Genomic DNA, 12,315 nt, shown 5'->3' on the forward strand with positions numbered 1-12,315 from the left:
AAACTGTGAGCCCATTGTTGGGTAAGGATTGTCTCTATCTGTTGCCGAATTGTACTTTCCAAGCACTTAGTACAGTTCTCTGCACACAGTAAGCGCTCAATAAATACGATTGAATGAATGAATCCTGACCTAGTGGATCAAGCATGGGACTGGGAGTCAGAAGGACCTGTGTTCCAATCCCAGCTCTGCCTCTTGCCTGTTGTGTGACTTGCCTAAGTCACTTAAATTCTCTGTGCCTCAATTACCTAACCTTATTAATAATTGTAGTATTAATAATAAATTGTAGTATTTGTTAAGCACTTATTATGTGTCAAGCACTGTACTAAGCCCCTAGAGAAGATACAAAATAATCAGGTCCCACATGGGCCTCACACTCTAAGAAGGAGGGAGAGCAGGTACTGAATCCCCATTTCACAGATGAGGTAACTGAGGCACGGAGAAATTAAGTCACACAGCAGACAGGAGGCAGAACTGGGATTAGAACCCAGATACTTCTGGTTTCTGGACCAGTGCTCTATTCACTAGGCCTTGCTACTTTTCCTCATTGTTTCAAGCCTGGCAGGGGCATAGGCAGTGTTGATGAAAAAACACCATTTCCATTTTAGAATAATAATGATAATTATGGCATTTGTTAACTGCTGACTATGTGCTAAGCACTGTTGTAAACACTGGGTTAGATACAAGATAATCAAGTTAAAGTAAGCAAAGATACTATCCTGATGCCTCTGAGCAGATTGGGAGGATTTGGGAAATTGTTTTTGCTGATTGCAAAGGTGGGAAAACCCCTCTAGACTAAGAAGAATCCAACACTGTGTCCTAATGGAAAGAGCATGGACCTGGGAGTCAGAGGACCTGAGTTCTAATTCTCGCTCTGCTACTTGCCTGCTGTGTGACCTAGGGCAAGTCACTTAACTTTTCTGGGAAAATGGGAATAGGTTTCCTGTTCTCCCTCCCCTTTAAACTGTGAGACCCATGTGAGTCAGAGATGGTGCTGGACCTGATTATCCTGTATCTTCCATAGTGTTTAAGCATGGTATGGTATTTGTTAAACGCTTACTATGTGACAGGCGCTATACTAAGCACTGGGTGGATACAAGCAAATCTGTTGGACATGGTTCTTGGCATATAGTAAGCACTATAAATATTATTACTATTATTATTATTACCATTATAGCCCCATTTTCTGTGAGCAAGAGGAAATTGTTTTTGGTTCAGAACTGTGGAAGGCAGGGAACAGCCATGGCCTTAACCCCCTTTCTAGATGAAGAAACCCCAGATTCCGTGAGAGAACGAGTCCACATTCGGGCCAAAAGCAGAATCAAGTTTGCAGTTTGCCCAGTGTCCTTTTTCTTAACACCAGGTCTCCAAATTGATAAACTCCCTTCCTGGTTTTTTGACCTAACAATTCGTCCAGGTGTGGCCTTCGAAATCATAAAGGAGAGGTGGGAGCCCCTAGTAAAGTGAATTATTTCTAAATCACATCATGTACCACATTCACATAGTCCAAACAATCCATCGATGGCATTGATTGAGCACTTTCTGTGTCCAGAGCACTGTATTAAGCACTTGGGAGAGTACAGTAATAATTATAATAATGGCATTTATTAAGCACATACTATGTGCAAAGCACTGTTCTAAGCGCTGGGGGATACAAGGTGATCAGGTTGCCCACATGGGGCTAACAGTCTTGATGTCCATTTTATAGATGAGGTAACTGAGGCACAGAGAAGTTAAGTGACTTGCCCAAAGTCACACAGCTGACAAGCGACAGAGCCGAGATTAGACCACATGACCTCTGACTCTCAAGTATGTGCTGTTTCCATGGAGCCACACTGCTTAAGTGCGCTCCCTGCCCATTTCAAGTTTATAGTCTAGCCTTAGACATCTAACAGATTTAATCTGGACACCTAAATTGGACATATGGAAGTCATCAGAAGCAGCATGCCCTAGTGGATCGAGCACGGGCCTGGGAGTCAGAAGGACCTGGGTTCTAATCCCAGATCTGCCACATGTCTGCTGTGTGACCTTGGGTGAATCACTTCACTTCTCTGTGCCTCATGTGGAACGGGAACTGTATCCAACCTGATCAACTTAGAACAGTGCTTGCACACAGTAAGCGCTTAAAAAGTACCATAATTAATCAATTAAATGACCAGAAGAAAGTCAGTGATGGAATGCATTATGTTCTTACTCAATAAAAAGCTGGGATAGCAATAATAATAATAATAATAACTGTGGGTGGTAGTCACTGAGCACTTACTATGTGCCAAGCTCCTTCCCAAACACTGGGGTAGATTCAAGCTATTCAGATCAGACACAGAGGGGCTCACAGGGGGAAGGCAAACATATAGAAATAGAAATAAAGAACAACCGACAATAAATTATAGCTGACCGGAGCTATTTCTTAATGTCAGCTCTGCGAACCGGCTGACTGTATCTCCCCTAAACAGCAGCAGCCCAGGCCCTTCATGACTTTCTAATCCAGATTCAGAGAAGAGCAGGCCTAATCCCCCAAACTTTCTGTGATATTACCAGGCAGTAATTTAAGCAAATACTCTCCCACCCATCAAGCGTTCATTGACTAATACCACATGCCAACTTCTGTTTTCACAGTCCAAAATCCATCTCCTCCCAGAGTTGTAGAGGGAAACTAATTCTCAATGAGCAGTTTTATTAGCCACAGCTGGGGATTAAATAGAAAAGGAAAGCGGGTTTTTTTGCTCCACTACCCGCCCTATTTTTTTTTCTTTTTAACTAATTAGGGCGTGCATTTGCTGAAATAACTTTTTTCTTCTATTCATTTTCAAGAGGGTTGTTATTGAGTCCAATTGCTATTAAGTCAAAGCACCTCCATAATACACATACCCATTCACATAACAACCCATAGCTCCTTGAAGTCATTTATGTACCTACTTTCCAAGTAACTAATCACTACAATCCGTGAACCCCTTTCCCTCTCGTATCCACCCAGGATATTGTCGGGTGCCTGCAAAGTGACTCATGGCAATAGAACTAAAAATACTTTAGCACCATTCTAGAACCCACTCTGTCCTTTACTTCAGCTCACTTTAGCTCAAGCCTGACATAAATTTGACCTTAAAGTTCTGTCACAGAAGAGAGAAGCGGTGAGAGAGGGTATCTGAGCGGCATGCTATTCTTGGTTTTTGGGTTTTTTTTAATATGGTATTTGTTAAGCTCTTTCTGAGCGCCAGGCACTCCACTGAGCGCTGAGATAGATTGGACAGGTTGGGCTAATCAGGTTGGACACAGTCCATGGGGTTTACAGTCTTAATCCTCATTTTACAGAAGTTGTAAACTCGTTATGTGCAGAAAGCGTGTCTGCTAATTTTGTACCCTCCCAAATGCTTAATACAGTGCTCTGCATACAGTAAGCACTCAATAAATACCATTGATTGATTGATTCATTCATTCATTCATTCAATCGTATTCAATAATAATAATAATGTTGGTTTTTGTTAAGTGCTTACTATGTGCAGAGCACTGTTCTAAGCGCTGGAGTAGATACAGGGTAATCAGGTTGTCCCACGTGAGACTCTCAGTTAATACCCATTTTACAGATGAGGTAACTGAGGCACAGAGAAGTGAAGTGACTTGCCCACAGTCACACAGCTGACAAGTGACAGAGATGGGATTCAAACCCATGACCTCTGACTCCCAAGCCCGGGCTCCTTCCACTGAGCCACTCTGCTTACTGTGTGCAGAGAACTATACTAAGTGTTTGGGAGAGTTCAGTTCCACAATAAACAGACCCTTTCCCTGCCCACAACGATCTTACAATCTAGAAAGGAGGAGACAGACATTAATATAAAGAAATAAATGACAGATGTGGATGTAAGTGCTGTGGGGATGGGAAGGGGGATGAACAAAGAGAGCAAGCCGGGGTGACTTGATCAATTGATTAGGTAACTTAGATACAGAGAAGTGAAATGACTTGCCCAACCAAGGTCACAAAGCAGACAAGTGACGGAGTTGGGATTAGGACCCAGGTCTTTCTAATTCCCAGACCCAGACTCTATCCACTAGGCCACGCTGCTTCTCACTTCCTCCATCCTCTTTCTGTGTTCCGACTTCCACCCTGGACCTGGCTTTCATGGGGAATGACTCGTTCCCTTCAGCACATTGGGGTGGGGGGCTCTTCTGAGAGTGTTGATGTGGCTCTGTTAGAGAGGGACACCCTGTGTCCCCCGTTCCTATGTGTACCCTCCCGGTGTGCAGCCAGCTTCTGCTAGACCCTTTGTGAGTGATGTCCAGAGCCCACTGAGGGTTTGAATGTTGTGGTTCTCTGCCAGCTTAAGTGACCAGCCTGGTGTCTGTTGCTGCTTCTCAAATGGTTGAGGAGGTCAAGGGTGAGGAGAAGAGCGGTTCTAGTTTGCCCAGACATCGGTGAGGATGATAGGGAAGCAGGATGGTCTAGTGAATAGAGCACAGGCCTGGGAGTCAGAAGGACCTGGGTTCTAATCTCGACTCGGCCACGTGTCTGCTCTGTGACCTTGGGAAAGTTACTTCACTTCTCAATGTCTCAGTTACTTCATCTGTAAAATGGAGATTAAGACTGTGGGCCCAGTGTGGGACAGGGACTGTGTCCAAACCAATTACCTTGTATCTACCCCAGCGCTTAGTACAGTGCCTGGTACATAGTAAGCACTTGACAAATACCACAGTTATTATTTTTATTACTATGGAGCTACCATTCCCTGTGTTGGAGCCACATCCTGCCAGCAGAGGCCAAGGAATTCAATCATTCATTCGATCATATTTATTGAGCAATTACTGTGTGCAGAGCACTGAACTAAGCATTTGGGAGAGTACAGTACGACAATAAATAGACACATTCACTGCCCACAACGAATTTACAATCTAGAGGTGGAGAGATGGGACCACCATCTTGACTCCCCCTCGATTCCTTTCTGACTCAAAGGAGCCAGGCGGGCAAGCGACTTTCTGCCCAGAAAGTCATGAGGGGGGGAATTCTCAGCATCCCCTTGTAGACCGTAAGCTCGCTGTGGGCAGGGATTGCATTTACCAACTCCACTGAAGGGTACTTTCCCAAGCGCTTCATGCAGTGCTCTACACACGGTAAGTGTTCAATAAATACCATCGATTGATTTATTGATTCCCCCTCTAGGTGCCGATTCTTCCCCTGAAGAGCCAGGGGAAGCCACATCTGGGATCATTCCAGCTTGCAAGCCACAGGTTCCCAGCTCCTATTCTGGAGAGGCAAAAATTGGAAAAGCAAACACTGACTTCCTATCCCTTCAGAAAAGCATGCCCTTCCCTCTGTTGTGGTGTTTGTAGGAAGGTCAACTTCTGTGTAAATCATCTCCCTTCTTGAAAAAAGCCTTAGAGGCAAAGCTGGGTTTCATTCCTTTCCTTCCTGCTACCCTGTAAACTCCTTGTGGACAGGGAAACTTGTAGTTGTTGAATTCTAGAAAACCTTTTTATGGACAATGATCTTGGGAGGTTAAATGATTTTTTTGTTTGTTTTGTTTTCAATGGTATTTGTTAAGTGTATACTATGTGCCGGGGAGTGTATTAACCTCTGGAGTAGAAAAAAGATCATAAAATGCGACACAGTCCCTATGCAACATGGGGCTCATAGTCTTAATCCCTATCAATCAATCGTATTTATTGAGCACTTACTGTGTGCAGAGCATTTTACTAAGTGCTTGAGAGACTACAATATAATAATAAAACCAAGTTGGTAGAAATATTCCTTGCCTACAAGAAGTTTACAGTCCAGTAGGGGAGACAGACATTAACACAAATCAATAAATTAAGGCTATGTCCATAAGGAAGAGGTGAATGAAGGGAGCATATCCAAATGTAAGGGTAACACAGAAGGGAGTGGACATGTTTCCTCTTACATTTCACAGGTGAGGAAACTGAGGCCCAGAGAAGTGAAGTGACTCACCCCAGCCACACAGCAGACAAGTGGTATTTGTTAAGTGCTTACTATGTGCTTAGAACAGTGCTGGAGTACATACAACATAACTGGGTTGGACACAGTCCCTGTCCCATATAGCTCTTGCAGTCTTATGGGTTTAGAACCCAGTTCCATGCTCTTTCCACTAGGACACCTGCTTCCCAAATCATCAAAGATGATCTGGTTCTCTCCGACAACTCCATGCTCTTTCCCATCGTCTGCCGGGACTGCGAGGAAGGAAGGGAGGAAATCCTGAAGGAGCATAGAGCTGGAGGCCCAGACTCTGGAAAATACTGCAGCAACACCCTGCAGGCTCATCCCTTGATGCGCCAATCTAGAACAGAAGTGAACTGGATATCGGAGACAGTCCGTCATGTGCTCTGACATTACTGCAATAGTCTCATTTCTGCCAGAAACTCTGCTTCTGTTGAAAAATGCAGTAGTCCACCAAGCACTTCCCTCCTGAGTTTGCCAGCCAGAAGAATGACTCAGCTGTGACTCTCCAGACCGCTGAGGTAGCGCGGCCCAAGTCCAGAAAAATACCAAGTCCAGATGGTATTCACTGAGCGCTTACTTTGTCCAGAGCACTGTACTAAGTGCTTGGGAGAGTACTCTACAGCAGAATTAGCAGACACATTCCCTGCTTAGAATGAACGGCTGTGGGGTTGAGGGTGGGGTGAATATCAAATCCTTAAAGGATAGAGATCCAAGTGCATAGGTGATGGTGGGTAGGGCAGATTGGGTCTTAGGAAAGGCCTCTTGGGAGAGATGTGATTTTAATAGGGCTCTGAAGTTGGGGAGAGTGGCAGTTGGCTGGATGTGGTGGAGGTGGGACTTCCAGGCCAGAGGGAAGACGTGGGAGGGGGGTCAGTGGCGAGATCGACTGAAACTGAGGTACAGCGAGTAGTTCGGAGTTAGAGGAGTGAAGTGTGTGGGAGAGTAGTGAGGTAAGAGTTGTAGTAGGAATTCAGCAAGGTATGATAGGATGGGGCCAAGTGCTTGAGCGCTTTCAAGCCGATGGTAAGGGGTTTCCAGTTGATGCAGAGGTGGATGGGCAACCACGGAAGGTTCGGGAGGAGTGGGGAGACGTGGACTGAACTTGTTTTGTAGAAGAATGATCCAGGCGGCAGAGGCAAGAGGAAGGGAGGTACACTGTGTGCAAAGAGAACAAGTAAGCTTCACCTCCTTCCGACATCACGGGAGATCAAGAAGACGCCAGGTGCCGAGCTTACACAAGCTCCCGCTTTCGAGTGACTGACTGAACCACCAGAAAAGCGGCAGCCCCTCCGGAGTATCTGGACAAATTGGAGCACTGAGACAGTGAACTTGTCGTAGGCAGGGAATGTGCCTGTTTGCTGTTGTATTGTCCTCTCCCAAGCGCTTAGTACAGTGCTTTGCACACAGTAAGTGCTCAATCAATACGATTGACTGACTGAATGAATGGATGTCAGCCCGAGAGTCACTATGTGCATCCAGGCACGGACGCCGTGACCTTTGGCCTTTCCAGTCAGGGTCAGGCGATCACGGGGCAACTCGCCTCCGGCTGAGCCTTAAAAGGGTGACTTCCCTCGGCTTCAGATGGTAAGATGTTACTGAGTCCCGAGCCCGACCACGGATCTGGTTCTCATTTGGGGAAGGAGCCTTTCGTTCTGAAAATTGATGGGGAGGCCGCAGCATAATGAAGCGAGCTCAAAGCGGGGGAGGGGGAGTGAGCGATTCTGAGAGTCGTGGATGTGAGAAGGGGTTCCAAAACGGCTGCCGTCTCTGACATTTGAGGGTTCGGTGTTAACCGGCCCCTCCTTGTCTAGGGAGTCTCGGGTTCAAGGGTCAACCGCCGGAGAAGTCGGAGATCGGATGATCGGGAAGGTCCGTTTCACCCCAGCCTCTCGCTCTCAGTCCAGAGTCTGGGTGGCATCTGCTTTTTGTTAGCTGGACGTCTGCTGTTCACCATTTCACATGTTCACTCTCTCTCACACGTGTGTGTGTGTGTGTGTGTGTGTGTGTGTGTGTGTGAAAAGCTCAGGCCTTCAACTAATTCATTCAATCATATTTATTGAGAGCTTACTGTGTGCAAAGCACTGTGCTAAGCCCTTAATAGACTGCAATATAACGGTAAACAGACATTTGCCCCTTATCACCTCGTTGTGGGCAGGGAACAAGTGCGGGTTCTCTGTTTGAACTCAGGACACATATCCTTAATCTCTGCTGCTACCCCATCTGAAATTTATTTTAATATCCGTCTCCCCCACTAGAACGTCAGCTCCTTGAGGACAAAGGTGGTGAAAAACAGTATAGTGGAGTGGATAGAACACAGGCCTGGGAATCAGAAGGTCACGGGTTCTAATCCCGGCTCTGCCACTTGCTGCTGTGTGACCTTAGGGAAGTCACTTCACTTCTCTGGGCCTCAGTTACCTCATGTGTAAAATGAAGATTGAGACTGTGAGCCCCACGTGGGACAGGGAATGTGTCTAACCTGATATGCTTGTATCCACCCCAGCGCTTAGAACAGTGCCTGACACATAGTAAGCACTTAAGAAATGCCATAATTTGATTACACAGTCAGGCTTTTGATGTCTTTACTTCATTAACACTGCATTCTCTATGGTAAGCAGTGACTTCCATATAGCTACAACTACTATTATTACTATTTCTACTAAGGAAGCAGCATGGCTTAGTGGAAAGAGCATGGGCTTGGGAGTCAGAGGTCATGGGTTCTAATCCCAGCTCTGCCACTTATCAGCTGTGTGACTTTGGGTCAGTCACCTAACTTCTCTGTGCCTCAGTTACCCCATCTGTAAAATGGGGATTAAGACTGTGAGCCCCAAGTGTGACAACCTTATTACATTGTATCTACCCCAGTGCTAGAACAGTGCTTGGCACGTAGTAAGCACTTAACAAATACCATTATTATTATTATTATCACCCGCTCGAGTCCTCTGCATGCAGTAAGCACTCAATAAATACGATTGATTGGTTGATCGGCTCCCACTCCTAGGGGCCACAAGCAGGCACGTCTACGCCTTCTCCTTCCAGCTACTCTCCAACTGGGCTAAAAGTATGCCACACAGCTGTTGCGAGTCTTTTCTAAGAAGCAAACAAGTCCTTGCATGTTTTAGTAATACTAAAGAGCTGATTTATTTATAGTTGGGGACTACCCATTGGTGAATCTGTGTTCTCATCTGTTCTGCTGATGGTGCTAATTCTCCCTGACTTCCTGTGTGTGGCGGGACACTTCCCTCAAACCACTTCCACTCAAATGGGCTCTCTCCCTCCGACAGCCATCTATACTCATCTGCCGTGATTTGCCAGCCTGCTCTATTCTCTTTTAGTCATCCAAGTTTTGCTTTACCCGGTGACCCTAGTGCTAGATAACTGCTTCATTCCCCACCATCCCTGCTGAAGCAGCGTGGCCTAGTGGATAGAGCCCGGGCCTGGGAGTCTAATCCCCCCTCCACCACGTGTCTGCTGTGTGACCTTGGGTGAGTCGTTTTACTTCTCTGTGCCTCAGTTACCTCATCTGTAAAATGGGGATTAAGACGGTGAGCCCAGTGTGGGACCGGGACTGTGTCCAGTGCAATTGCTTTGTATCTACCCCAGTGCTTAGTACTGTGCCTGACATAGTAAGTGCTTAACAGATACCACAATTATTATTATTCTCATTAAGAAGAAGAAGAAGGAGAAAGGGAGCAAGAGTAGGGACGAGGCAACCAAAGTCATGAATAATCCACCCCCCAGCCCTTCCTAACTGCCCTCTGACTAAAGTAACCCCAGAAAGATGGGTGACTGCCCCTAAAAACCATTGCAATACACGTCTCTGGGTACAGTCAGCCAGGGGCTTTTCAGCACCTTCCTCTCCACTGGATTTTGGAGGAGACCACCTCATCACGATGCCCAAGGCCTATTGAGTCCTGGAGGATTTAAGCAGTGGCAGCACACAAACTCCACAAGTTTTAGAAGGCCCATTTGTGTCCACTGAACCACCGGACTTGTTGGACTCTGTGATTTTATGTTGTCTTTTATGATGCTTTCTGTTTATTTCATCTTTCCCACTGTGTGTCACCAAATGCTTCCACACTTTATTTTTAGGTTGGGAGCCCCTAGAAGACCAGGAATTCTGTCTTTCACCTGTGTATTTTTTCCAGTGTTTAATTCAGTGCTCTGCATGCAGCAAGTAATGCTTCCACATTTTATTTTTAGGTTGGGAGCCCCTAGAGGAGCAGGAATTCTTTCACCTGTGTATTTTTTCCAGTATTTAATTCAGTGCTCCGCATGCAGCAAGTATTTAATAAATGCTACTATTACTATAGGGAAGCAGCATAGAATAATAGATGGAGCATGGGCCTCAGAGTCAGGTGGTCATGGGTTCTAATCCCAGCTCTGCCACATGCCTGCTGTGTGACCTAGGGCAAGTCACTTCACTTCTCTGGGCTTCAGTTCCCTCATCTGTAAAATGAAGATTGAGAATGTGAGCACCACGTGGGACAGGTATTGTGTCCAATCCGATATGCTTATATCAACCCCAGTGCTTAGAACAGTGCCTGGCACATAACGCTTAACAACAAATACCGTAATTATTATTATTAGAATGCAGGAGGTAAGATATAGGCTTGTAATTAAAAGATCTCTAGCTTTCCCCCTCAATATTGTAAGCACCTTGAGGACAGAGGTGGTGCCTATGTACTCTATTGCACTCCCCCAAGTGCTCAGTGTAGCGCTCTGGACACAGTAAGCACTCAATAAATACCACTGATGGATTGACTGAGCTTCACATTCTTCAGGAAAAAAAGTGGAATTTCTCTACTCTGTCTAAAGAGTGATTACAACAAAATGTTTCAGTGTTTAGGTTTCCCAAGAAAGGCACAAACGAAGAGTCACCAGAAAATCACCAGGTAGAGAGAGGAGTCATCATCGCATCAAACACAAGACCGCAAAATTCCAGAGGATCATTCGTTCCAGACGGTTATCACCCAACTTCACAGAAAGGTCCGAAGCTCAGACCAAGGGGGGCTTGATACATTTTCAATGGGGCCTAACAGTTGTCCCTTTTGATCCACCTGAAAGAGAACTATTGTTTGCACACAAAAGCCTTTAAGTGCTACAGGTTCTGGAGGAATTGGCACAAGTCCTATTGATTCGAAACAGAAGGACACATTTTCTTTCAGATCCCAGGAGGCTACCGCAGGGGGAAACTCTCTAATGGTATGAAGACCGCTTGCCCACATTCCCCCTGTGACCTACCTCTAGGTTGTAAGCTCACTGTGGGCATGGAACGTGTCTACCAACTCTGTCATACTGCACTCTCCCAAGCGCTTAGTAAAGTGCTCTGCTCATAGTAAGTGTTCATTAAATACCATTGATGGATTGATCCACATCTGATGGACCACCTCTCTCCCCACCTTCAAAGCCCTTCTATAAACACTTAGAGAAGCAGCATGGAATAGTGTATAGAGCCAGGGCCTCAGAGTCAGAAGGTCATGGGTTCTAATCCTGGCTCTGCCACTTGTCTGCTCGGTGACCTTGGGCAAGTCATTTAACCCCTCTGTGCCTGGGTTAATCTGTATCTGTATCTCATTTGTGAAATGGGGATTGAGAATGTGAGCCCCACATGGCACAAGGGACCGTGTCCAACCCCATTTGCTTGTATCCACTGTAGCACTTGGCACAGTGTCTGGCACATGGTAAGCACTTAACAAGTACCGTAATTATTATTCTCCTCCATTTTACTTTCCCTAAGCCCTCATTTCCCCTACTTGCCCACTATCAATCAATCATTGGTATTAACTGAACACTTATGATGTGCAGAGCACGGTACTAAGTTCTTGGGAGAGTACGACAGGATTAGCAGACACAGTCCCTGACCCAAACGAGCTTAGAGTCTAGATATCTGAGTGTTTACTGGGTGCAGAGCACTGTACTAAACTCTTGGGAGAGTACAATAGAAGAGAGTTGGTAGACACGTACTCCAACCACAAGGAGTGACATTTAGGGACTCGGAACTGTACCCTAAACATTTGACATCCATCACCCCTGAGTCCTACGGCACATTATGCAGTCTCCATATATTCCTTTACACTGCCATTTCCCCCATTTGTAATTTAGAGTGTAAGCTCCTTGTGGGCAAGGAGGGTGTCTACAAACTCTGATTTGTGTACCCTTCCAAAAAAGCTTGGTATAGTGCTCTGCACACTGTAAGAGCTCAATTAATACTATTTATAGGCTGACTGATAATTGCGGGCAGGGTGCGTGTTTACCAACTCCGCTGTATCGTATTCTCCCAAGTGCTCACCACATTGCTCTGCACACAGGAAGTGCTCAATACCACTGATTGCTCGATTGATTAGCACAACCCCCCCAGGGCTCCAAGCTTCATA

The sequence above is a fragment of the Ornithorhynchus anatinus genome, chromosome 21, assembly GCF_004115215.2.
Source record: "Ornithorhynchus anatinus isolate Pmale09 chromosome 21, mOrnAna1.pri.v4, whole genome shotgun sequence".
NCBI classification, from domain to species: Eukaryota; Metazoa; Chordata; class Mammalia; order Monotremata; family Ornithorhynchidae; genus Ornithorhynchus; species Ornithorhynchus anatinus.